The 27869-nt window shown below is 44.0% G+C and overlaps 2 long non-coding RNA genes across 2 annotated transcripts in view; one reads left to right on the top strand and one right to left on the bottom strand.

The window, feature by feature from the left end:
• The window catches only part of LOC146174972 (uncharacterized), an 80584-nt gene extending 64267 nt beyond the window's left edge, over positions 1 to 16317 (bottom strand). Inside the window, exon 1 of the long non-coding RNA XR_014701724.1 lies at positions 16016 to 16317. This is a non-coding gene — a long non-coding RNA (uncharacterized LOC146174972). The remainder of the gene's footprint in view (positions 1 to 16015) is intronic.
• The window catches only part of LOC146174971 (uncharacterized), a 37911-nt gene continuing 11935 nt past the window's right edge, over positions 1894 to 27869 (top strand). The window contains exons 1-2 of the long non-coding RNA XR_014701723.1: positions 1894 to 2030; positions 14868 to 14912. This is a non-coding gene — a long non-coding RNA (uncharacterized LOC146174971). The remainder of the gene's footprint in view (positions 2031 to 14867; positions 14913 to 27869) is intronic.

The following is a 27869-nucleotide window of genomic DNA, read 5'->3' as shown; positions in this document are numbered from 1 at the left end:
GTGTTATCTCAGAAGTAATATATGCATTCAAGTGTAGTTTGTTTTCGTCCTCATGGATTCCACGAAAGCTGAGTAGTAGAGCGTTCTGGTTTCTTTATATTTCATATTTGCTTGTCTGTATGGGTTTCTCATTTTTTACTACCGGTTTCATTGTTCCCACTTTCAATTTTTTTTTTTCATTGGTGAAAGTTGTTCACATGTTTATATATTTGTGTTTATTAACCATAAACTCTCTTATTTATTTAGGATCCATCAGCATGTATGAATGCTGTATGCTGTATGTTGCCCTGAAGAAGGCTCCGGGCCCAGTCAAGCTACTTTGTAAGTAGCTTTTTGCTCGGGGATCTTTTTCTTTCTGAGAAAAATAAAGAACGGCTTTGAATGTGAGCACTGTAAGGTAACATCGATGTGGAAGGGTGCAATGCTTCTTTAAAGAACTCCTGGAGCGAGACGCCAGTCTGGTCGGACGCCCAGGAAAATGCGGATAGATAGATAGATAGATGGATTTATTGAAAGGAAAAGGCAGAGAGGTTGGCCCGAATGATTCAAATCTGGCCTGCTACTCTGCACTGGGGAAGGGGAAGGAGAGAAGAAAGAAGGTCATGATGGGTGACGATGTGGGAGAAGGCATATGAAATATATATACAGACACAGCAGCTTGCTTTACAAACGTGAATCAAGTCCGCTGGCGCTCAAATAACGGCAAAGAGCGCGCACTGCCTGGACGCCCTTCCCCTTGTCCTGCCAAGCGCCCAGCAGCAGTTCCTCCGACAGAGGCCTCTTGTCTAAACGCTTCAAGGAAGCAGCTAGCACATTTCTTTCGTTCGCATACTCTGGGCACACCAATAATACATGGTCCACAGTCTCTGGGATGCCACAAGTTAAACATTCCGGTGAGTCCAGCTGTCCAATTAAATGTAAGTATTTGCGCGTGAAAGCCACGTTTAAACGAAGTCGATGTATCAAGCATGTCTGATGACGCGGAATATCACGGAAAATGCGGATAAATCTTCGTATGTCACGGGACGACGTTCCCGAAATACATACGCAAAACCACTGAAATGCCCTAGACACTCAGAGAAAGTGTTCCGCCCGGATGTATATCGTCGAACTCCCGTCATATAGTCGTTTTCAATGAGCCAGCCACTGTGCATGGCCACCACACAAAGACAGGTATGGGTAGGAATAGTGAGTGAGGCGGCGAAAGTTCGCAGTGTACCTTGTGAAAGCTCGCAGAGCATTTTTCTAGGGCCCCTTACTAAAGAATCTAGGTGGAAATAATCAGTATTCTAATCATGACGCGATCCGCTTATCATCCCCTGAATGTATAGGCAATTTTACGAAGGGCTGAAGGGCGCTGCCATATTAGGAAATGGGCTGCTCTCGTAGAAGTAGAAACACAGGATGACTAACTAACTTAACAGCCCAGTCAAACCGTCATCTCTGAGGGTCGCGGAATGATCTATAGTATCGTCTTTCTTGATATTGCAAAAGCTCTAGAAAAACCAAAATGAACTTTTTTAAGATAAAATGATTATTTTTATTTATATAGGTTATATGTTTACTTATAGAAATATAAAATATTTGTTGTGGTAAAACATTTCAATGCTGACTGTTTCAAGAAAGGTGAACAAGAGATAGTTCTCATCTGTGGAAAGGTATAAGCAGTGACATATTCATAATTCTGGCTTACCTTCTAAGGAAAGAAAAGTTCTTTCGTTGTCATATATCCCCCAAGGGAAGTATGTGTTGGCTGAGCGAGGAGATTCAAAGTTCATGTGAAGAGATAGTATGAGCGCATACTGGGAAACTCTGAAATGCCTATCCAGGACTGCGATTGCAGAATATTGTAAATATCAACCTCGGCTGCTTTAATAAAGAGGGGAAGATCGCGTTAAACACGAATCTGGTCCTTACTTCTGTAGGGTTGAGCTCCGCAATGCGTACCCTTACTCTGTTGCTAGGTTTTGCTGCTTTGTTCTGTTTGATTCTACTAGCCGACAGCGCCAAAAAATGGAAGCCCAGGCCACGTATGTTTAATAATTACTTATCTTGTTTTCTAGAATAGTTTTTGTTTTGTATAGTTCGAAGTTAATTGTAAAGCGGAAAAAACATTGCAACTAAATATTTATTCTTCAGTAAGTCGTAGTTATGTTCAACATATATCTTATAGTCATGTTTTAAATTTTGACATTACTAACAAAGAAAAGAAATATTCTTGAGCATCTGAGGCAAAAGCCTTAAAAGCATTTCGTGTAATAAGAAAAGTGCCCTGATTTCGATTCATATGCGATCTTTTACTACGCTTGAGCATGTGGCTATTTACTTGCCCAAGTTGTAATGAACATGAACCTTAAATAATTTCTTGTACAAGTCAGACAATGAAAGGCAGATTATGTTAGTGTATTTCTTCTCATCTTTGCTTTCGCTTGAAGCAAGCGGTCCCCCTCACCAAGCACAAGATTGCTAGAATTGCGAGGATAGTACAAGGATATCAAACACTTCCACTTGTCTGGTGGAATTCATGAAATTCGTGTAAAATTTCTTCATGGCACCATCATTGGTATCTGTTCCAATCAAAAACGATTACGTATTCTGCACTTTTCTCTGCGGTCAAAAGAAGCTTTCTTTCCTGCTTGTGAATTCCAGCCACTGCTCTAGACTACGCGAATAGTTCAACTAAAAATGTCTGTGCGGTACAATTATATTGTGCAGAAGCCAAGCGTGTAAGACAATAGTGTCTTTTTTAAAAGAAGGCTTGCGAAGTCCGTTTACACGGATCAGTCATTCCAGGTGAACAGTTACTGTATTTTCACGTCTCAAGCATGAGCTGTAACCGTCGTTTGAGGATCGCTTGGCTAAAAGACAAGCTTCGCCGTGTGTGGCGCGGAATACTTTTCTTGCCGTCATGACAGCAAGCACCGTACCACGGTGGAGGATGTCCAGTTGTTAACCTGCAGTGAGCCATCCATGTGCCACGTGTACAATATGTATATACAGAATACAGGCCGTTATTAGGTTTTCTACTTTCATCTGGATAACTCACGTTTCACATCAAATTCATTGGGAGATGCATTTTTGCCAAACCATGTGCCCCTTTTTTCTGTCTCCTTGCGAATGTACTCAATCTTTAACTGCCGTTTCACACACTTCAACAATGAATGGTGTTAAAGACAGCGCTTCGTTACGCTTCTATGCACTTTGTTCTCTCCCTCGACTGACCGTTCAACGCTTCGTCGAACTTTACGAATCTTTTTCAGCATATTGCTAGTTGTCACATTTCCATAGAGGACCAACCAGCAGCTTCCGATCTGTCCAATGATACAGCTATCCCCTAAAACACCATTCGAGGGTATAATCCCCGGGAACCATCCTCACTGCTGCTTTGCCATAATCTGACGTTGTACAGTGCCACTGAATTTAGCTGAGATGTTACCTGCAGCACTCAAACAAGTGCAGCGTTTAAGTTTCTCCGCTTGTGGATGGCGGGTTATTTAACAACTGCAGGTGACGATGTAATCATCTATAAACCATTTGACTGGTAAGCTTGCTTACTTTACCCATGATTTTTCAAGGATTATCGCTATTTCTCACGTTCTTCAGGGTCGCGTTATTTCCCAGTACGTAATAAATTGCGGTCAAAATGGCAAAGACACAAATCATGAACAAGGCCGCACAACAGGTAACAAAACAAAAGAGGTAAACCAAACACATACACAAGGACAACGCTGCACTGAGAACTATGTCGATCAGCACCCGCGCATCTTCTGCCCTCACTTCATGGCTGCAAGCTTCTACTTCCTTATCTTTAACGTCCTGCCGATAAGCGTAAAGAATCTAATTCCTTTTTCAACAATACCACAGAAGGCGTGCTAACACATTGGTCTCCCGAGTTCCTGATTGCACATTCTTTGAAGATTTCACTTGCTAACTTGTCCATATTCCATTTCAAAACCTTCACATTGTGAAGGTCAGCTGCACATTTTTAATCTTTGCAAATGAAGCAGTCATTGAGGTGCACTGCGAGATTAGTGCCCTACTACTCCAATATTTCCTGTTTAAATGCAAGAAGAAATCACATTCTAAAGTTGTTTTACGAATGTGGCAAAGCATTGCCTTTTATCTTCAAGTTGCCGGTCTAAAATGCTCTCCAATGTTTAAGTTTAAAGTCCACATTTACGAAAGACATTTTTAAGGAATGTATTCGCCAAGATCCCAAAAACCAATCCTAAATTTTGGCTCGGCGCATTCAAAACTAGTGAAAATAGGAATTGCAATGACCAACATACGTTCAAGCCTGACACATTCGTATCACCACTGCATAGCAGATAGTGCGCACTTGCAAGTGCAAAGGATAGAAGCCACCGGTTATCCAAAAGTAGTGACTGCCGCAACTTGAGAAAAGTTATTACGCGTCGTACTTGAACACTTCTCAAATGCATTATTAAAAAGTAAAGACAAAAAATTGCAGTAATTCTGTATGTGCATCGAACTGCACATAATCTAAAAAGATTGCGGGAAAGTTTTACGTGGTCGTTGTTTTCTGCATCACAAAGGTTGGGGGGCTTTACAGCATGAAAAGAAACCGGTGCGGGAATTTGACAAGAAACAGCGCCTTGCATTGTGCCATATCACATAAGTCAAGATGTGTGAAATGTGCATGCTCAGTAGTTTGCGAGATTCCTCTGTTATGCAAGAAAGTGTATATTGCACAGACCGGCCGGTGTGTCAATGTTCAGCTCAGAAAACATCTCAGATAACTCTCCGAATCAGCGTATTCCCATCTAAAAAACACTGCCAAGATTTCTCAAATGCTAATGACAAAGTGTGCAGACCACTATTCGCGCAAACGCGTATTTTATTCCGTCATAAAGATAAGGCAACAAAGGAGTTAGTGAAGCATACCACATTCTCAAAAGACAAGATGAATGCGATAACCAGCCATCGTTATTGATAGTTCATAAACAAATAGCCTTTCTTGACAGCACTTGCAGTGATTGTGTGTTTTTAAAGATTTTACACCTGTTCCTTTAGCTTTTTTCTGTCTTTTGTGTATTTTATTGCGTTGTTCCTGATTTCGGTTTGTTGGGGTGTTTCTGTTTTCCTATGATGTGGCGTTCTAAGGTATGCTCCGGACATGTGTGCTGGGAAGGAAAGGTTATGTGATGCTATATATACATGTTTTTGTTTTTTGAATAAAAATGTAGTTGCGAGTCAGCGCTCGTCTGTGTGCTCTTGTTACTTTGTCCTTCGTTCTTTTGCGCTGTTTTCTCAACCAAAATGAACTTCGACAACTCGCCTAACACATCATCCTACTGCACCCACAAGAAAGCTGGTTGAAACAACTACGAGGAACGATCGAGAATCAGGGTGCTGTAGCTTTCCAATATTCAGCTGGGGTGTTTGTGGATACCTTCTTGGAGTTGATATATTTATATATATGTGTGTGTGTGTGTGAAGGAAAGAAGCCAACAGTTGGCGAGGCCAGTGAAAGCATTTTTGGATTTTTTTTTATGCCTATTTTTTAATTTTTTACTTCGGTAATCACATAAATTAGCAATGTAATCTGTTTAGGGGAAAGGTAGTTAAACACAAAGCAGAAGAAAAAAAAAACTTGGCGATGGTGGGAACCGAATCCACGACCTCCGAATATCGCATCCGGTGCTCTTCCAACTGAGCTACATTGGCCGCGGTCCCACCTGTTACTTTCTTGGGTATTAATGTTGCCTGCATACGAACCATGAGAGTGTTCACCAGCGCCACCCTCAATTATAGCCGTGGACGTGGAACAACCTGTGTTACACACACACACACACACACACACACACACACACACACACACACACACACACACACACACACACACACACACACACACATATATATATATATATATATATATATATATATATAGTATAAGTAAATAGACGTACTTGGTTGCTAGAGGTTACATACAAATGAAAAATTGCTTCATACTGTTTCCAAGTTTATTTGTAGTCGACGTTTCGGCAGGAGCCCTGCCTTTCTCAAGACTTGCGAAAGGCAGGGCTCCTGCCGAAACGTCGATTACAAATAAACTTGGAAACAGTATGAAGCAATTTTTCACTTGTATATATATATTTATATATATATATATATATATATATATATATATATATATATATATATATATATATATATATATATACAAGTGAAAAATTGCTTCATACTGTTTCCAAGTTTACAGTACACAAGAAAAGTCCTCTTCATTTTGTGTACGGTACTAACAACACATCATTATTGGAGGAGCAGAATATAAATATTTGGACTTATGGATTACTAACAACCTTTCATGGACAAAACACATAGATGCGGTTGTAGCTAATTCACTGCGCAAACTTTTTTCTTGAGGCGCTCACTGAAGTCATCTCCGCCCAGTGTCCGTCTATTAGCTTACAACTCCCTCGTCCGTCCACTGTTAGAATATTCCGTAATTATATGGGACCCTTTCACCTTAACTAACATTCATAAACTTGAGCGCATACAGCATAACGTCGTTAGGTTTGTATTTAATTCATATGGCCGTGCGTCTGTCAGCGAGCTTGTGAAGCGTAGTGGATTACCTTCTGTGACTGAGCGCAATCGTATCTGCCGATTAAAGTTTCTTTTCCAGCTCGTAAAAGGTCATTATAATATTAACACTTCCAATTATATTACTTACTCTTCAGGTTATAATACGAGACAAAGGCATGCACTAACAATAACCCCTGTGAACGCGCGAAATAACTGTTTTAAAAATTCTTTCTTTCCGAGGACAATTACGGAATGGAATAAACTTAATAGCGAGACTGTAACTGAAAGTTCTTTACTAATGTTTGAAAAGTGCCTGCAAATTTAATGAATTTGAGTGCTTTTATATGCTTGTATTTCTATTTGTTTTTCCCACCCTGCTATGATCTGTACCAGAGCTCAGTACCTATAAATAAATGTAAATAAAATATATATATATATATATATATATATATATATATATATATATATATATATATATATATATATATATATATATATATTGTAACAAATGAAATGGTTTTAATACAGATGAACGTCGTATGAAACTCATAAACCCCAGATCAGTCTGCGCGCGGCTCGCTTTCCCTGCTTCTTCTATTTCTGCTGCTTCTCGTGCGCCGCTACGCGGCATAACGATTCCCACCGGGCAAACGATTCTCGTCCTCGATAAAATTAGGCAGATCGAAGGTGGCAGCGTTTCAAGCGAGCCACATGAACAACTTGTGTCCTGCGGGATCGGCGGTTATCCGTCTTGACTTTGGCGATAGCGTAATTCACGTCATTCAGTTGGTCCAACACGCCGAAGGGGCCATCGTACTTGCAGAGAAACTTCTAATATAGTCCTCGCTTGCGAATGGGCGTCCAAAGCCCGACGTAGTCTCCAGGGGAGTAAGTAACTGCACGATGATGCAGATCGTAGTATTCTTTCGAGCGGTTTTGAGAAGCCAGTGTAAGTAAACGGGCTATACGACGGGCTTCTTCGGCACGGCATAATATCTGGGAGACAGACGCATCATCGTTGGGGAAAAATGGAAGATGGTGTCAAGGAAAACGTGGGGAGTTCTTGCATTGAGTAAATAGAAAGAAGAATAGCCGGTAACCTCATGATTTGCAGTGTTATAAGCGTACGTCACCCACGGTAGCACTGTATCCCAGTTGCGATTGTCAGATGAGACGTACATGAACAGCATGGTTGTCAAGGTGCGGTTGGTGCGCTCGGGGAGACCGTTGGTCTGCTGATGATACGGTGCCGAGTGTCGGTAGTGTGAACCACAAAGTCGGAGCATTTCTCCCACGGCATCAGCAGTGAATTGCCACCACGATCACTTAAAATAACGCGGGGTGCGCCATGGCGAAGAATAACGGAATGCATAAGAAACGAGGAAACATCAGCAGCCTATGTGGTAGCGAGAGCAGCAGTCTCCGCATATCTGGTAAGATAGCCAACGCAGACGACAACCCAGCAGCAGCCCTCTACAGTCTTTGGAAATGGACCAAGCAGGTCAATTCCAATCTTTTCAAAAGGTGAGGTAGGTGGCTTGACGGGTTGTAAAGGTCCGGCCAGCATGGTGGTGCGTGCCTTAAGTCGCTGGCATTGATGACATGTCGCAACGTTTTGCTTGGTTGTCTTATAAATTTGTGGCCAATAAAAACGATGGCGAATTCGGTGCAGGGTACGACAGAAGCCTAGATATCAAGAAGTAATGTCATCGTGCATGACATGCAAAACTTTGGCACGGAGACTTTTTGGGACGACCAAAAGGAGGGCAGCCCCATCAACTGAGTAGTTCTTCTTGAACAAAACACCGTATTCAATAGTAAACTGCGTTGACACTGCTCTTCCTTCTGTGTCTTGTATAAGAGGCTGTAGTGACAGGTCGTTGCGTTGTTCTCGCCTAAAGGTCACCATACTAGGAAACGTCGACGCGATTGAGGCTAAACACCTGTCGAAGCCGTCTTCATCGTTAACGGAAGTCGGCAATGGGTGCCGTGACATGCAGTCTTCATCACTGTGATGTCGTCCACTCGTATACGCGACACCAAAGTTGTATTCTTGTAGGCGCATTGCCCAGCGTGCCAGACGACCAGATGGATCGCGAAGTCCGATGAGCCAGCATAGCGAATGGTGGTCAGTAACTATGGTGAAGTAGCGTCCATATAGGTATGTTCGTAACCTGTGCACAGTGAACACAACTGCGAGGCACTCCAATTCGGTAACTGTGTAGTTCCGTTCACTTTTTGTCAACGTGCGGCTGGCATATGCAACAACGTGCTAAGCCCCACTATGCAGCTGTACAAGCACCGCCCCAAGACCGATGCCACTGGCGTCAGTGTCAACCTCCGTCACAGCAGAAGGGTCGAAGTGGCGCAGCAGTGGTGCTGAAGTTAGGGAACACTTGAGCAGATTGAAAGAGGATTCGCACTCTGGGGTCCACGCAAATTGCGAATCCTTGTACAGTAGAGAAGTAAGGGGGTGAGCAAGTTGCGGAAAACCAGCAATGAAGCGACGAAAATAAGAAGAGAGGCCAAGAAAGCTCCGAAGACTTTTCAGGGTGAGTGGAGTTTCGAAGTCGCGTACTGCGGCAATCTTCTGTGGATCCGGTCTGATACCATCCTCGTTGACGAGGAACCTAAGAACTAAAGTTTGTCGCTCTCCAAAATGGCACTTCTTCGAATTCAAAATGAGGCCCGCTTTGCAAATGCATTCAAGAACATTATGGAGCCTCTCATTGTGCTCTTGGAAGGTCTTTCCAAAAATAACAACTTCGTCAAGGTAGCACATGCATATTTCCAATTTGAGGCATAAATCGGTCGAACGTCGCGGGAGCGTTGCATTATCCAAAGGGCATTACATTATATTCGTATAAACCATCTGGTGTTACAAGAGCAGTCTTCTCACGGTCGGATGGATGCAGAGGAATTTGCCAATAGTCAGATCGCAAATCAACAGATGACGCCGAATGCAGACAATCGACAGCGTCATCAATGCGATGTAATGGGTATACGTCTTTCTTTGTTACCGCATTCAAACGACGGTAGTCTACACACAATCGCCAAGAATTGTCATTTTTCGCACTAGGATTACAGGTGCGGGCCATGGAGCGGAAGATTCTCGGATGATTCCTTTCTGCAGCATTTCGTTCACCTGTTCTTGAATTATCTTGCGCTCTGTCGGGGAGACTCTGTAAGGTTTTTTTCGAATGGGGGTGCATTTCCTGTGTTTTTTTGTGCTGTAGCCGAGAAGCTGGGAAATGGCTACCCGATCCGTTAGAGGCAAAGCCGAACACTTGGGTATGCGTTGTCAAAATGTCTTGCTGAATACGACGTTCAGTCACGGTATGAGTCACATAATTCTCAAATCTCGCGAGTGTCAAACCAGAAGAAAGACGGACAGGCTCTTCTGACACGTTCACAGCCCAGAGGTATGCGCGACCATCCTCCGCCTCGACGACCGGAGCGTGGCACCAAATATTTTGTTTCGCACCATTTGAGACATCTGGCTCGAAGACTATTGAGTGTTTACCCATGAAAGATTCAGATGATTCAGATGACTTCACGGTGAGAAATATTGCCGTCATCGCAGGCAGCAGCACATCTTCATTCAGGGCGAGAACTCCTTCATGACTCTGAGGCATGAGCATGGTATCTATTAATGTAGGGATAATGTTCGGCTGCAAATAAATTTCACTGGCGCTAAAGTCTAAAATCGCACCACACTCGCGCAAAAAGTCAACACCCAAGATAACGTCATGCGTGGCACGTCTCAATACAACGAATTCTCTCCTGTAGCACTCGTCACCAATGACAACTGAAACAGTGCACCGGCCAATCGGAACTAACGTTTCACCCCCACCTCCAGAAAACGTAATGTTTTTGTCCCACACAAACATAACTTTGTGTCGAAGGCGGTTCTTAAATGAAAGGCTCACAACTGACACAGCGGCGCCAGTGTCAACCAAAGCATCCGTTTTAACATTGTCTACACACACTCACACTTTGTTCTTTAGCATGACGATAGGCAGAGGTATGCGTGAAATGGACCGTCCGGCGACCTAACCTCCATCGTTCGCACCACCTAGTTTCCCAGAGGTGGAGAAACAAAGCGGCGACGTGGGGATGGAGAACGGGGTGGTCGCTGCGGCGGGGGGGGGGGGGGGGTGATGCTGCGATCGGACACAGGGGAGTCATTCCGTGCAAGGCGTTGAGGCGAAGAGGGCTGATAGAAGGTAGCGGGTGGCTGCTGCTCCCACTGGGCACCATTCGTGAAGCGTGGTGCTCGTTGGACAGGGGGTCAGGTAATTTGACGACACGGACAAAAGCGGAAGATATGTCCGCTGCCCCCATAGCCGTAACATTGTCGTGACGCTGGGACTAAGTCGACCCGGCCTTCACTTGGTAGCGTGCAGAGACTCCGGGTTGATGAAGGATTGAATCTTCGATGTTGGTAAAGTATATACAAGCAGGTTTAATGGCACTTTGAGAGAACTTATTTACATGAAAAAAGGGTATATCAGCAAAATGGCACGCGTTAAGAGTTCATAGCGAGAAGCGTCTGGATGAGCCGTTTACCCAGGGCTCAGAGCGCCATTTCGTGCTCTGCAACGTCCTTAAATCCCCTATGTCCAGCCCCTCTCTGAAGATGCTGCCCAATCAGTTCCAGGGCACACCCCTCAGATATCGGCAACCAATTGAACACATCACTGCACTGATGGTCTGATGCACTGACTGGTCCAGTATTGTTTCGTCGGTCGTGGTCAATTGTTGTCGGGTAGATCTTAGGAACGGCGAGGAGGTAAATTTCGATTCTTCTGCAAAGATCCGCTATGTTGGTTCCGGCAAGTAGATTTACTTCTCAGAAACCCAAGTGTATGTGTGCGCCACGAATACTGCTCCCAGCATTGTCCCTTTCCGGCAATTGCAACTCTTTCCTGCATTCACGGGAAATCCTCTAATGGTCGTAATCCTCATGCTCCTTTCTTCTCCTGTACGTCAGCGGACGTGTCACTCCGATCGTCTCCTTTGGACAATAGCATTCCTCACTTGACAATAGCGCCTTTCGACGGGAAGGGTGAACAGTTGAACAAAAGCACTTCCGGCTATTTCTCACAGGGCGACGTTTCTTTGTATTTTTCTTGGAGTTCCCTTGAAAGGGCCAACATGGCAGTTGTAGGGTCACGACAAAGCAAAGCATACTCACACAAAAAGATTCATGTGAACACGCTCACTTAGAGCCCTAGAACAAACAGCACATATCAATACCATGCCCACAGGCACACAATAGTGCGCGCAAGCGCGGAATATGCATGGTCACAACAACATAGAAGTGACTGGCGGCTCTGGTAGTTCACTTCAGGATCCCTTGGAGGCCGAGATGGGGCGACAGAAACGCGACGAGGAGCACCACGAGACACTTAATCCGGATGGGCTGGATGCTGCAGGAAATAAGGGCGCGATGTTGGTTGCAGGTTCCGCGCCACGCCTTTGTTGTAAGCTGGTTCGGAGTTATTTGTGCAGCCCATGGCGTGCGCTGTTCCCATGATGATACGGACCTCGATGTCGGGTGGAAAGGTGCATCGAAATATATACGTTGCCGCTGAATATCCAGCTCCTAGTGTATAATCTTCAGACGGCATTCTTAGCGCAAAAAAGCACACACGCACATGAGAGAAAAGGAGGGACACGGGACAAGCGCTTGTCACGTGTCCCTCCTTTTCTCTCGTGTGCGTGTGTGGTTTTTTTGCGCTAAGAATGCCATCTGAAGCTGAAAACCATCTAGCCCGTCTAAACGTTCTTTTAAACCATTCGCGTATAATCCTTCTGATCGTAGAAGCGATGTCGTCAGCCTCCAGAATGTCGATACCAGCGACAGTTGTGACATTAGAAAGACGGCCAAATTTGGGTGCTATCCAACGTGCCTTAAGCCTGAAATGCCCGGCACTGCTTGATGACATCTGCTACTGTGGCAAGGGTGTCCCGCGAAATAAGGAAGTTGTACACATCCTCAGAAATCCCCTTGAGAAGGTGCCCTAGCTTGTCTTCTTCTGACATCTGCCTGTTTACAATGCGACAAAGTTTCAATATTTCCTCGATGTAACGTGTGCATGTCTCACCGGGCAGCTGGGCTCTCTGGAAAAGTTGATGCTCAGCGCGTTCCTTCTAAGCAAGGGGGTCCCCGAAGGACTTCGTAATTTCTTCAACGAATCGGTCCCAGGTCATGAGGAGTTCTTCGTGGTTATCAAACCACGTCAGAGCCGTGCCAGCGAGGAAGAAACAACATTGTACAGACGTGCGATCGAATTGCAGCGGTTGTACTTGATGCATCTTTCATAATGTCGGAGCCATTCTTCAACGTCATCTTCGGGCTCACCGTGGAGCGTACGCGGCTCTCGCTGGTGCGGAAAGGTCGTCGTCTCTTCAGGTCGCTGTTCATGAGTCTGCGTCGTGCGGGTGGCAGCCATTGAAAGGTGCTGTTGAGGAGATAAAGGTGGCAAACCTGCTACACGACGGCTGCGACGAGGTACTGGCGGATCCAGAACGTTTTTACCCAGCACCTCTACCAAATGTAACGGATGAAATGGTTTTAACACAGATGAACGTCGTATGAAGGACGGACGCACACGGCTCAGAAAACCCAGACCAGTCTGCGCGCGGCTCGCTTCCCCTGCTTCTTCTTCTTCTCTTTCTGCTGCTTCTCATGCGCCGCTAGGCGGGGTAACAATATACACACGCATATATATATATATATATATATATCAGATTAGTTTAAATATATAAGCATCGAGTGAACGCAGCCATGTCTATGCTGCGCAGATTCAACTCCCGCACGATAACACATTGTTCTCTAAACAGTGGCATTTGGCGGACATGGTGTCTGTGCGTGGCGATATCTCATCTCGCCCTTCTACAGGTAAACGATTCCATGAATACAAAATGGCTACAAGGAACCTTAGAAGCTTTCGCAGAAGGCAAAACTCTTACAGTATATTTCAATAATCAATATCCGTTTTGAGTGAGCGTTGAAAGAATTTCCAGGAATGCCCTCGATCTTGATACTGCACAAAGCAATTGTTATAGTTTCTGGCTTCTGACGCTGGCGGCAGTGCATTGATCACGGTACAAAAGTGTTTTGTTAGAAGCTGCGTTTAGACAGTTAAAGCTCTCATGTGACATTTACAAAAAAAAGGCTTTGCGGCCAATTGGATATGCACCCCTTGCACTCGCTTTAATTTATATCGAGAAAAGAGGTATGACTGCAAATACATCTGTGTGGAAAACAGTATAAATCAGAATTTTGTGATCTATTGCAGATGCACAGATTATTGTTGTGAGGAAAACCTTAAATGGAGGAAATGGAATGTGTCAGCCAAGTGTAGCCTAATTATCCCGTCGCCGCGAAGATTACAAAGTGCGCAATTTAGCCAAGATCGGAGCAGCAGCAGCGAACGCAGCACCAGCTGATGGCTAATGGTCTTGTCATGGCTGAAGGATGGTTTAACCTCTGCATTTTGTTCCTGATTGCTGAGAATATAAAACCTAAAAAACTACATAGAGCGACATTGATAGCACTTTGCACAGCTTTCTTCAGTTTTACTGCTGAGCTCTTGCCACAAACTGCTCACCTCATAATCTCTCTGTAACTGCCCTGCTTCTCTATAAGCTAAATGAATTCAAAAACCTATTCATCGAATAATCAGCCTATAGTTCTCATGCTGTGACTGCTTCGTAAAGACATTTTCACTAATTTGCAACTTTAGGTCTGCGCAGCTGTTCATGTTTAACTTAATAAATATACATTTAAAAGGTGCCTTGGAACCATGCGACGTGCGACATATAGGCATATCTTGGAGAGAAAATGTGAAGCTCGTGTGAGGAAACTATTCACCAGGTATCAGAAGTAAGACAGCTTTGACAACTATATAAAATTTATCGAATGAAGTTTGTTACACAATAAAACATCGCGAAGATTCAATGTGCAAGACGTTCTAATGAGTTACTTCACACATTTTACTAAATGTGTTGACATCTCGCTTAATTATGATAGGAGTTTGATGTGATTAAGTGCCATCACTATTCGCTGCCGCTGTTTGACTCCTTTTTTATTGATCTTTTTTTATTTAGTTTTCTGTGCTACGATAATGCTCAACATAATTCACAATATTTTCACAAAATAAATCAATACTTATTTGGGAAGAGTATTGATGTAGTTTGAATTGTACACATTTAAACAGTGTAGTTCCTCAGCTATGTTATGCAGTTTACTTTCCGACTGACAAGTATATACATTCCTGAACTAAGTGCTATCAACTTTCCTGCAGGATGTGGAAAGATGCCGGGAAGCAAGCGGTGTTGGTTTCCTGAGAGTAAGTGTTTTGTGCACATTAGTCCTTTTTTTAATTATTAACCAATCATTTGCAAAAAAGCAGAAGTATAAAGAGTACATTAGGCTACTCAAATATTTGTTGTTTTCAAAAGATGAAATTTTTGTAAAGGTCCGTGTAGGCCTTACTGAGTGCGGTGATTCTCATACTACCAAATGATAAGGCACATAGTGAGGGTTAATTGAGTTTAAATTTGAATTCTTGTTTAAAAAACAAAAACAGCATCGCGCGAAACAAACAAATACATAACAAGAACAGCTGCCCCTTTGGTGGGAGTTGGGCTCTTCAAAGAAAACGTTAAACAAGTATTCAAAGCAAGGGCCTTAAGGGGCGATAGTAACATTGGTATGGGCAGTCGACTGTTGTGAGTCGTTTTTCAGGCCGTTCACAAGCCTCGGGAGACTCGAAGGTTTCACATCCGAAGTTCATGCTAGAAATAAGCTCTTGGTGCTTTGTAATAACCCTCTCTGGGCGGCTGCTTTTTAAAGTAGGTTTCACGACTGCTTGTCAAAATAGTTTTGTGATTGCGTTAGCGTAACAGTAAATTTGGTCTTGTGCTATGGTTCTCATTGAGTTTTTGCATTTTTTTAAATGCAGAACACGTTGTTTAAAGTCTCATCGGTTTGTCTGACTGCAACAAGCGATAATAACATAAAAATGTAGATTGTGTACAATGTTTCTCAAAGTGCTAAAATCTTATTACGTTCAAGAAAATATATTAGCGGCACTTATAAGCAACGATTGCTCTTCGAGCAAGCCTGTTCACGGGAACCAAAATACGCATTACAGCTGTGGTACAGCATCTGCTTAAAGGTCTATTCACACTTGCGACTAGATGAGGTCGCGCGACTGGTAGTCGCGCGATTAGAGGAGAGGAGCTATGTTCACACTTGCGACTGTCGCCTTCTCAAAAAACGAGTTGGAAGTAGGAAAGCTGCAGGGCGATGACAGCGAACGTCTGTAGCAGCCGCTTGCCAGACACTTCAGCTTTTTCAGGCGAGAACGCCGACGACGAATAGACGGTGTCAATATGAAATGTTGCGCCTGCGTGAAAAACCCATTTCTCAAAAGTCCGTAGTACTTACCGGATAGTCCGAATATCTTTCCAATCTCCTCCCAGGCCATATCCTTCTCCCTGCCTTTAAATTCCGGATGCCGTTTGTTGAAAAGGTGGGGGTATTCTTTAATTGCATTGAGAAGGTTCTCGATCGAGTACTCCGGGACCTCGTTGATTGGTGAAATGATTTGCGACTAGTAATCGCGCGACTAGAAATTCGAGCAGTGCCCGATCGGCCCGCGGCAGTCGCTTTTCGACCGATGCGACCATTTGCGACTGTCGCTTTTCGACCAAAACGGTCGCGCGACCGCTGCTAGTCGCAAGTGTGAACGGGCCTTAAAGAGGCGATTGTGGCAAAAGGAATAAACTTGGCCGTGACGGCAAAAAGGTATTAAACCGGCACTGAAGCCAAAAATTTCGTGCTTCCCGACAGCGCGAAATTACCATAATGTCTTTCAGGTGCACTGATGCCCCTACATATCCTCAACTTCCATATAAGACTTACACAGTAGACGTTATTTCTGCAGGTGCCAGCTGATAATGCATGCTCAAGCGTTCTAAAGGCAGCTGGCTTTTTGGTACCTGCATGCGTGCATAAGAACTATTTTAGAGGATAGCACAATGAGTATGGCAAAAGCAAAACTAGTACAGCGTTAATGGGGAAACTACTAATGTGACAGGAAGCGAAAAAACTTATTGTGGGAAGTTTGAACACCTGCTCATTAGGCATGACTTGATGACCTAATCAGTCAAATTGCGATGCTTCATCTGCACACTCTAAGCAACGTCTGTTGCGCTGCTGCTGCAAAGAGTTTTTAAAAAAGCACGTATCCTGGGTCTAGTGCTATTTGCTATGAGTTTCTTCGGCAATCTCTCGGCATTTTCACCGAGAATTTTGTTGTGGCTAATATCAGACCGTATGCCCCATCTCCCTGGCTATTATGTGACGACAACAATATTTGTTCAAACGCGAGTTACTATTGCATCATTTCTAAGTGTTGCTTTTTTTGTGTCCATGTGGACATTACGTGAACAGGGCTTGATTTCGTGTTTTTTTTTTGTTCTGCTTAACCCAATGACCTTGAATATGTGCACCACAATGACGCGTGCATTTAGTGAGAATGTAATCTCCCTTAAGATAGGTTTGTTCAAACGTATCAAAGAGGGCAAGTAGACCGAGAACTGCCGGCATGTGAGCACATACAGGTGTTCCTAAAGAAATGACCAATACAGCGGCGATGCGTATATAACTGCAAGACACCCTGCCAAATACCTGGGTATTTCAGAAGAACCAGCTACAAAGTTTCACTTTCATGTCAAGAATGCGTATGCAGTTCGTCTATCGACTGCCTCATTAAGCCATTCTAGAAGATATAAGACTTTTACTTCTAAGAGAAGCACTGTCGACAAGACAAAAAACTTGTCATCATCCTCATCATCATCATCAGCTTGACTATACCCACTGCAGGGCAAAGGCCTCTCCCATATTCCTCCAATTACCCCGTCCTGTGCTAGCTGCATTCACTTGACCTCTACGAACTTCTTAACCTCATCCTACCTTTCTGCTGCCCCTTGTTACAGTTTCCTTCCCTTGGAATCTAGTTTGTTATTCTCGTAGAAGACCAATATTACCGCAGAAAGAACTGGGTATACTCCCGCCATTTTGAGATCAAGGCTAAATGACTCAAAGGATTGAAAATTGCCAGCATTCACCTATAAAACCCTAGGCGCAAAGGCAGGCACATAACGATATCGCAGTTAGATATTCGAAAACCAAGTTGGAATTTTGTGCAGCCTTCCAGTTCTGAAACTTAAAGCAGTGAAAGGCAAGTGCTGTAGAAATGCTTTGCTGAGAGTAGGTACGGAGCAAAACACAAGAAGGATGCGTCAATTAGTGGGAATTTTGCTAAATGGGCTTAATGTTTCCCTGTTTCCTATTGCATTGTATTGTCCCTCTCGCCTGGGCCTACTAAGGCTGGCAGTATAGAAAAAATAAATAAATAAATTGGCAAGTGCATGACGAGTAGTGCACCTTTTTACGTTGCAAACGCTGAGGTACGATGTTTAGCCCTTAAAAGCATTGCAATGGTTTCTCAGCGGCACTATATTCCTGTTCAGGTGCCCCGCGACATAAAACAATATAAATAGACTTCAATTTTGTACGGTGAAGAATGCAGTCAATACTTTGGAGGCAGTTTTCTAACATATGGCAAAAATCGCTTTCACCCATGTTTCGTGCACATGGCAAAAGTGGTGGTACTAGTGCACTTCATTGCAAGAGGAGCTCTTAGAATGTGATAAATGTCTTGACGAGTAATTCACAGGAATAAATGTTTTACACTTACAGTCACAGTATTTAGAGAGCCCCTCTCAGCGCCCTGAGAACACCCGGTCTGTGTAATACTTGTCTAGAAATCAGAGCGCACCTTTCAATAATGGCTGACATGCGACTTTAGCTGACTGGTTGTGGTGGAGTACTGGGCTCCGACGTCGTTTACGAGGCTTTGTTGACAAAGCGGTTCAACACAGTGCGCCATAGAATGAATTGCGGGAACGGTTACCTAAAATGTTATTAACACTACTAATCTTTAGTTGCTCAATTTTATTTTAGCGCGAGAGCGTTAAATGGTCCGTTCGCCAAAAATCCGGGGCCAGTCGCTATCCGCCAGCATTGGCATTTTGAACGAATGATCGATAGGTAGAAGTGGACACAACTCAGCACTAGCTGGAAGCAGGATTGCCTGACATTACGTTTTGCAGAATCTGTCAACTCGGTGTTCTTCCATATGGGAGAGTGACATCAGAATCAGCCTGCCAGGACACTACCATTCACGTTAAATCTAGGCCATGCAGCTAGTTCATACGACTTGGTTAGAGGGCGGCTTTATATGTGGGCTGGTAGTAAAAACTACCGAGTCATACGCTTAAAGGCAGAATGTGTGTCCCAATAATTTTTTCTCAACTTTCAAACACAAGTTGCTACGCCCTACGAGTTTTTTGTGAACGCTTAAAACCCAAATTGAGCCCCCTTACGATCCCTTCTGAAAGAATGATTTCTTCTCAAAACTTTTTGAAAGAATAATTGTGTTCACACTGTGCTGATCCCTAATGCGAGCAGCAGTGAAAACCACAAACTAAGTGCGGCGCCGGGACAGATAATGCTGGCCCGATCGCCACCATGAGCCATTCGCCGCTCTCGCCTGCTCTGTACTTTTGTCCAAAGCTTGGGTCCTTGATATCTGCTGCAGGTGGTTTGTAAATCATCCCTTGCTCCGAACACCTCTGATCGGTCCATACTGGCTTGCTGGGATCTTCTATGAACGAATGTATGGCTGCTTACATGGATAGCTCATGGCTTCAAGATCGCCAGGCGGAGTTGCGGTCAATGCTATTTTACAGTTCAATGTACAGACACGCCACTGCCGCTGAATTACTTGCAACGAGTGCTCTTTCTCTATTACCAATAATGCAGCTGCCTCTTCCCTGTCGTGTATATTGCGCAGCTACACTATGTACAATCCTTCTATGGCTTTTTTTCGGACACATTTTTGACTATCTGTTGATATTGGATTCCGTAACCCCGGCAAACACTTGTTCATTACTAGAAGCTCCCACGCATGATTATTTTTTCTAGGAGGCGAAACTGGCATGTGGGTTATGGTTCGGAAACGATAGGGTACCTCAATTGTCGCGTGTAGTTCCTTAATGGCCAGTCCTACAGACCAACATGCTCCCAACGAAGCGAGGTGAACTGCTCCTGGAAGGTCGCATAACAGAGATTCCTTGTTTGCGGTGAGAACATAGTAAATCTATTTTTAATTGAAAATTTCGACCCGTTTCAGCAGGCAAAATCTATTCTGACACGTACATCTGACCAGAATCTTTTGTTAGGTTAGTGCAAAACCTCCATGGCCGTCATGAAGTGTTTAAGGTGCAGACGCAGGCGAAGACGCTTGTTATGCAACGAAAATATTACTGAGATTCATCCAAGCTGATGGCTTTCATCACCGTCAAGCCAGTAGCCTTGACCTAATTCGAGCGTCCATACGATATGTCTCCGAGCATGCGCCAATTGCTCTCTTTCGGCTTCAAAGCCAGTCTCATGTTCTATTTAATCTAGTTTATTTATTAAACATACCGAACAGGTGCTCACAACTGCTTCATGTCTGCACCCAAAGCACCATATGCAGTGACATAACACGGAAAGTTGAGCTAGTTGGTACATATTTTTAAGGAATAGTGACATAAGTTGCAAACGCTGCTCGTGGTGGCCCTCCTTCATGTCACTGCCAAACTGCCCATGTCGCAGCGCGCTTGCTCAATATCTCCAGGTGTGCCCGCTCAAAGGAATTTTTTGTATACTGCCCATCATAAGGCTTTGGGCTAACACCACATAGAGGCTTGTCATACGTACCGACTTTGCCATTATTGACGAGTATTTCTACTCGAATTTAGGGTCGATCGTTTATAGATGTATGTATGCGTATTCTTACCTATGCACGTAGAGCAGAAATTGATGTTTTGAAATAAACTGCAAGAATGCCATCCAGTATTTTCGGCGCTTATAGTGCATGACATCTCTGAACTGCTATATAAGAAAGAAACCAAGATCATACCCATTCTTACTCATTAAAAGCCGTAATGCAAACTAAGAAAGGTACAGTGCAGTGTCGAAGCAGGAATGGTGTATGCCACTCCAGCTTAAGTTAGAGTGCACTCCCAGGCCGCTTTATGAAGCACCTACTCTCGCAGAATGCGAATGTGTAACCATATCGACACAGCAAGCAGCACTTGGTGCTGCGCTTAAGGAAAAGAAAAAGGCTGGATGGAAATACGTATAGGTCAGCTGGGGGAAACGTTTGCCACGCAAGGATGAACATACCGACGCTATTCAAATTGCAAACAAAGATGATATTACCCGCATCAAATACCCTCAGACGTCAGTGTTTGAGTTAGCGTTCTTTATCGAACAAATAGGATGCATTACTCGGACTCTTTCATTACGGAATCGCCCACATAAAGAAAAATCTTCGTCAGTTGCACCCACTTCTTTCCTTGCTACACTTAAATATCCCTAGCATGAAAAAGAGACAAGATGAGCTGGACATTTGGCCAAACTCCCTGCAACTCAATTTTGTTGCATTCATGTTCACAGAAACATGGTTAAACGAAGATGACCCCTCCCCTACATTTATTGACTACATCCCAATAAGACTAGACAGAAAAGGCAGAGGGGGCAGCCTGATAATTTACCTGCAGCGCAAGTATGCATGTAATATTGTTGCTGAGTACACAGTGATGAATAGGGATCTAGAGGGCTTAACTGTGGAAACTAGCACGTTTCTAGTTACTGTTCTGTGCAGGCCGCCAACTGGATACAAGCGGCATTTCCTAGAGCAGTTAGAAATTGTAATAATGTATTGTTTTATTCCCAATAAGCAGTTCTTTCTTTTGGGAGACGTAAACATTGATACTTTGGCCGATGACTCTTCTACGGGGGACTTGATGAATCTTTTGTCCTCTTACGGGTGCAAAAATGCGATTGCTATGCTAACCCGAATTACTTGAAACAGATCTACTTCTATAGATACATGTGTTTCCAACCTGAATGTATTGGACTCTAAAGCATGCGTATCATCAAGCGACATCAGCGACCATATACCCATATACATCGCCACACAACACGTTTTTAGTAAAGCTCTAGAGGAGCATTCTTTGAGTAAACAAGTGCTGTATTTTGTTGTTTTTGGTTACTGACTACAACCTCCTGAACTGCCTATTTATTGTAATTTTTTTATCTGTGAAGCATTGCATGTCTTGTATTGCCCCTCCCGCACAGGCCGAAGTATTGGCCTGTAGTATGTTCAAATAAATAAAGCATAACTATGAATGCCGCAGGCCTGAATATAGGCTGGTGAATTATGCCTCCTTAAACTATTTTTGTTATTTCATTGAGCGCACCTACTGGTCAGATGTGTACCTACAGCAGAATAAAACTGAACATATGAGGTTCTTCTTGGCGTCTTTCTTAGTTGCTATAATCGTGCATTTACATTAAAATAGCATAAAAGATGCATTCGGAAAGCTAAGAAGTCCTATATTGGCACCGCCTTACTAAAACGCCCTAAAGAGAAAAATAATATGTTCCACAAATTCCTACAATGCAAAGCCGGAAACTTGTTTACATAATTTACGAAGTATAACAAATTACACGCAGATATTAAGAAAGTCAAACGTGCATATTACGAAGCAGTGTTTTCTAGGATAAGAACGAATCCAGCTAAGATCTGGGGGCAGGTTGATTACCTTACCCACAGAAACTTCTCACAGGTTAACGGAAACCAAATTGTAATAAATGGTTCCATAAGTGGCAAAGCGGCCGTGTCCCAGTCATCTATTCATCGCGATGGGGACTGCTGGCCTTCTCGCCGAGTTAATTCATTCGTATTGCAAGCCGTTACCGAAACAGAAATTATTGATCTTATAATGCACATTGAAAGTAATGTTGCTAGTGGGTACGATGATATTAAAGTATAAACCATAAAGCAGGTGTCATTAATAGTCAGCCCTGTTCTAGCCCATCTCGTAAAACTTGTTTTCTACAGAAGCCTTTCTGGGCAAACAGAAGCAGGTCAAAGTAATTCCAATATACAAAGGAGATGGAACTGATGATATTATGAATTACCAGTGTTTTTTAAGGTTTACGCGCTGTCAATCAACAACGGGCTGTCAAAATGCCTAACTATGTATCATATAATACCACCCTCACAATACAGCTTTAAAAAAAAGAGACAAGTCAGGACGCTCTTCTTACCGTAAAACAGTAAATTAATCAAAAATCTTGAAGATCAGCTTTTCACCTTGGAGATACTTTGCGGCCTGCGTAAACCGTTCGATTCTGTTGACCGCGAAATCTTAGCTATAATATTAGATTGCTATGGGATTCAAGGCGTTACAGTGGATCCTATCAGGAGTTACTTATTATTTCGGCGTATTGCTTCAAAGCAACCTGATATTAAACTAGATGTCTCGCAAGGGTTGATACTAGGTCCCTTACTTTTCCTCTTATATGTGAATGACATCACGGAATTAAAAACAACCCCCACAGTAACCATGTTTGCAGAAAACTCTAGTCTATTTTTTTACAGGTAGGACATTGCACGACATCGAACAATCAGCAGCTTTTTATCTGAACGAACTATCCGCGTGGTTGCAGCAAAACAAACTTCAACTGAATGCCGTAAAAACAAAGTACATTGTATTTAAGCCGATCAATAAGCAAGGGGAAAAAATTCGCTTGGAATACAGTGTACAAAATTTACAGCTAGTGAGTGTTCAGAAGTTTCTTGGGGTATGGTTTAGCGAAGACTTGTCTTGGACCCCTTATGTCAATCACTTGCTCTCTGAGCTCGCAAAGTCTTTCGCATGTCTCAGAACAATAGCCTCCCTTGTATCTGTCTGGCTAAAACAACCACTCTATTACTCCCTGTTCTATTCCAAATATTTGTATGGTATCCTAGTCTAGGGAACGACGACAAATGGGAATTATGACAGACTACAAATGCTGCAAAAGCGTGAAGAGCGAAAAATACATTATCACTCTACAGGTAAAAGAAAACATCACGTTTACCGAAGCACACTAATGGTTTTCAATCCAACACCCTTTCTATTCCGCTGTGCTCCAGGCCAAATACAGAGCGCCTGGAGTGGTGCAATCCGTGCCCCTGGTTGAAGTGGCTAGTCCTGCTCCACTACCCCCAAAACATGCTACATCGAAATTCAGGTCAGCGGGCCTTCAAGAAACACTCCACTAGCAGTTCTCGGCTGTCATAAAAGAAGATTTGTGGTCGGAGAAATGAAAGTTATCGGGAGGTTGCGGAAGGCAGCTCATGGGCCCATAGGTAAGTTGCGTGGAGAACAGATAGCAGCGACTGACAGATGCCACTGACGCCGCTAGCAAGTATAGAAAACGTGGCTGTGCGTTTCGGCTTGCGATGCACGCACCGTGATCCGCTGATAGCGAGCCGGCCTTTCGGCAACCGGAGAGCACCCTCGCCGCCACGCCCAAAGAGGGGGGAGCGCGCGCAGCAATCAGTTAACACGTGAGGTCGCCGCCATAGAGGAAGCGGGAGGGTGGTGAATGAAGAAGTGCGCGCTGCGCCAGCTGCGGAGCAGGTTGCAGGGACAACGATGCCGACGCCGACGACGACGAGAAACGCAGGAACGGGCGCCAAAGAGCTGCGCTCCAAAAGCATAAAATCTTTCGTTGCGACCGACAGAAGTCGATCAGAATCGTATTCAGATATGTGGCGCAAACACAAACACAGGAGAAAATACACTACACACGCGCGTGTGTAGTGTATTCTCCTGAGTTTGTGTTTGTTGGCATCACATATCTGAATACGATGATGCACCAACTCGCCCCTCAAGCCGTTATTTTGTCGATCAGAATCTCTGGAGGCACTGCTATTGTGGACCAAGGTGGTATTGTAATTCGAAAAATCGTCCTTAAAGTATCATACGAAGCAGTTGCAGTCCCAGTGCTCCATTCTGAAAATATAACAAAATGTTCCATATACACTGAACCTCATTAAGCCGTCACACTTCATGATGTAGAAACTCTTTTAATACAACTACCAGTGCCATATTGTCACGTAGTGGTGACGAGGTCGACGACACAAATGAAGGGTCGATGATTGCACTAAAGAAACTCGTTATTTGGGCTGACTTGCGCCCGCAAAATAACTAAGCAACTCGGCGGCGGCGATAGAAACAAACGTGACCGTCGATCGTCGAACAAAGAATGCCCGTCACACTCGGCAACGCTCAATTTAAAGGCTGCACAGAACAATCTAGATAACGTCGCAAGCAGCTACCAGCACGGGCTGGAACATTGTGGAAAGACACCTTGGTGGACGGAACCTTAGAGACAGATCTCGGTGCATCTTGTGCTACAACAAAACTGATAAAGGTGTGACTCGCGGCATCGAGCATTAACAAACAAAGATTACGGAACTGATACGCGGTCCAGAATCAGAGTGATAAGCCTGTACGCCGGCGGCTGTTAAAAAACAACAAATACTGTTTTGAAGGTTTCGCGGCATTACTCCCCCTTTAAAAAAAAACATCGCCTCGATGTTCCAAAACAAAGCAACTAAACATAAGCACTGCAAATTTTAAACACCACATATTCTTTAACGCACGTAATATGGCTTCAGTCGTACAACATGTACAATTTCTGGGCATGCGCGTCGCCGTTGTGATGCTGACATTCCGTCGGGAATGACTTCATAGCCCAGTGGGCCGACGCGGCGAATGATTTCGTACGGCCCAAAGTATCGACGCAACAACTTTTCACTTTATTTATTTATTTGGAAATACTGCCAATCCCAATCGGGATTATTGCAGGAAGGGCACACAAATTTGGAAATACACAACAAAAGTACAAAAATATACAGCGTTACAACGGTTTGAAACAGTAGTACAGTTAATAGCAAGTATTTGATAATAACGGATTACAAATAACATGAGAGTAACTAAAAAAAATGCCTGAAAACACACCACAACGAAGCACACTTGACATTAACATAGAGCACTGAATGAGTTTGAACTATGATTATAACTGACATTGTAAAACGAGTAGGTGGGCTTCATAAGACTGCAAAAAAGTTTCTAAAGATGAACGTGTTATACATGATGGTAGGTTGTTCCATTCTCTAATTGCTGTCGGGAAAAATGTATGTTTAAAACAGTCTGTGTTAAAGCGATATTCTTCCAGTGTTTGTGAATGTCTATGTCGTGTTGCTCTTGTGTCTGGTTTTGCAATATACCTCGAAGTATCTATGTTTATCATTTTATGAATGAGTTGGTAAAGCACTTTCTGCCGTACAAGCCTGGCGCGGTTTTGTAACGTGAGTATTCCAGCTTTGTTTATTAGTTTTGTGGGTGAGTCCGTTTGTCTGTACTTGTTATAGATGAATCTAGCAGCTTTCCTCTGGACGCCCTCTAGTTTTTTATTAGTTTATCTGTAAACGGAAACCAGGCTACATTTGCGTATTCAAGTACGGGTCTGACAAAAGTATTATACGAAAGTAATTTAATGTCTGATGGGGCGTCTGGGAGGCGCCTCTTAAGAAAAAAAAGTCGTTTTAGTGCTGATGATGTAATGAAGTTCACGTGAGTGTCCCATTTAAGATTATTTGATATAATTAGGCCTAGGTATTTATGCTGTGTAACTGTGGGAAGCGGAATATTGTTTAGTGTGTATGAAAATTCGGACACACTATGTTTCCTGGTAATTCGTAACACGGCTGATTTTTCAGTATTAATGCTCATCTGCCACTTAGCGCACCATTCACGTACTGATTTTAGTGCATCATTAAGTGCTACATGATCAATTGGCGAATTTATTTCATGGTATAATATACAATCATCAGCAAAAAGCCTCATATTAACACGAACGCTAGCAGGTAAATCATTTATGAAGATTAGAAATAAAATACTTAATCCGCGACGGCGAACAGGTGTCCAAACTCACACTTGGTCTCCTGGATTGTACTCTGCGTGGTGTCGTCGTAAGTTGTATCGTCGGCTGTCGGTGCGCTGTTCGTCTTTAATACGCAGCCGTGCGAGTCGTCGGGCTTCCTCTGCACGCTGCAGGTAGGCGACGACGTCAAGGTTGTCCTCGTTGGTTACGTGCGGTAGCATTGCGTCGAGCGTCGTCGTGTACTCCCTACCGTACACAAGCTTGAACGGAGTCGCTCTGGTCATCTCCTGGACTGCCGTGTTATACGCGGAGATCACGTACGGCCAGATGGCGTCCGAGGTCTTGTGTTCAGCGTCGACGTACATAGCGATCATGTCAGCGATCGTTTTGTTCAGGCGCTCCGTAAGGCCATTGGTCTGGGGATGGTACGCAGTTGTTCGTCGATGGCTTGTGTGACTGTATTCCAGGATGGCTTGCCTCAACTCTGCCGTAAACGCCGTTCCCCTGTCCGTGATGAGCACTTCTAGGGCGCCGTGTCGCAAGAGAATTTGTTCGACAAAAAATTTGGCGACTTCTGCCGAGGTACCATTTGGTAGTGCGCTTGCTTCGGCGTAACGGGTAAGGTAGTCAGTGGAAACGATGATCCACTTGTTACCCACAGACGAAGATGGAAAGGGGCCGAGGAGATCCATCCCAATTTGTTGAAAGGGCAGGATTGGGGGCGGAATCGGGTTTAGTAGTCCTGCTGGTTTGATCGGCGGCGCCTTGCGTCGTTGGCACTCACAACACGTCTTCACGTAGTGGGCAACTTCGGCAGGCAGTCGCGGCCAGTAATACTTCTCCTGGATTCGACGCAACGTGCGCGCAAACCCGAGGTGGCCTGCTGTGGGCTCATCGTGCAACGCCTGCAGAATTCCTTGCCGAAGGGTTTTAAGCACTACGAGAAGCTGCGCGGTCTTGTTGGGTGCGAAGTTCTTCTTCACGAGGAGGCCATTGTTTAACGCGAAGGATGATAAATGTCGCCTGAACACACCAGGAGGGGAAGCGGTCTTTCCTTCCAAGTAATCGGCTAGCGCTTTCAGCTCAGGGTCTGATCGCTGTTGTTCTGCGAAACTGCTGGCGCTTACCGGTCCCAAAAATGCGTCATCGTCATCGTCCTTCGGGGGAGAATCGACGGGAGCGCGGGATAAGCAGTCTGCGTCGGAATGATTCCGGCCCGACTTATAGACAACAATTATGTCAAATTCTTGAAGTCGTAGGCTCCATCTGGCAAGGCGGCCGGAAGGATCTTTCAAATTAGCCAGCCAGCAGAGCGCTTGATGGTCGCTAACCACCTTGAATGGTCGGCCGTATAGGTATGGACGAAACTTAGAAGTAGCCCAGATGATCGCAAGGC

Source organism: Amblyomma maculatum, chromosome 11, assembly GCF_055883805.1.
Source record: "Amblyomma maculatum isolate TAMU_Amacu chromosome 11, ASM5588380v1, whole genome shotgun sequence".
Classification (NCBI taxonomy): domain Eukaryota; kingdom Metazoa; phylum Arthropoda; class Arachnida; order Ixodida; family Ixodidae; genus Amblyomma; species Amblyomma maculatum.
The sequence above is the reverse complement of the archived record's forward strand: the minus strand, read 5'-3'. Positions and strand labels throughout refer to the sequence as shown.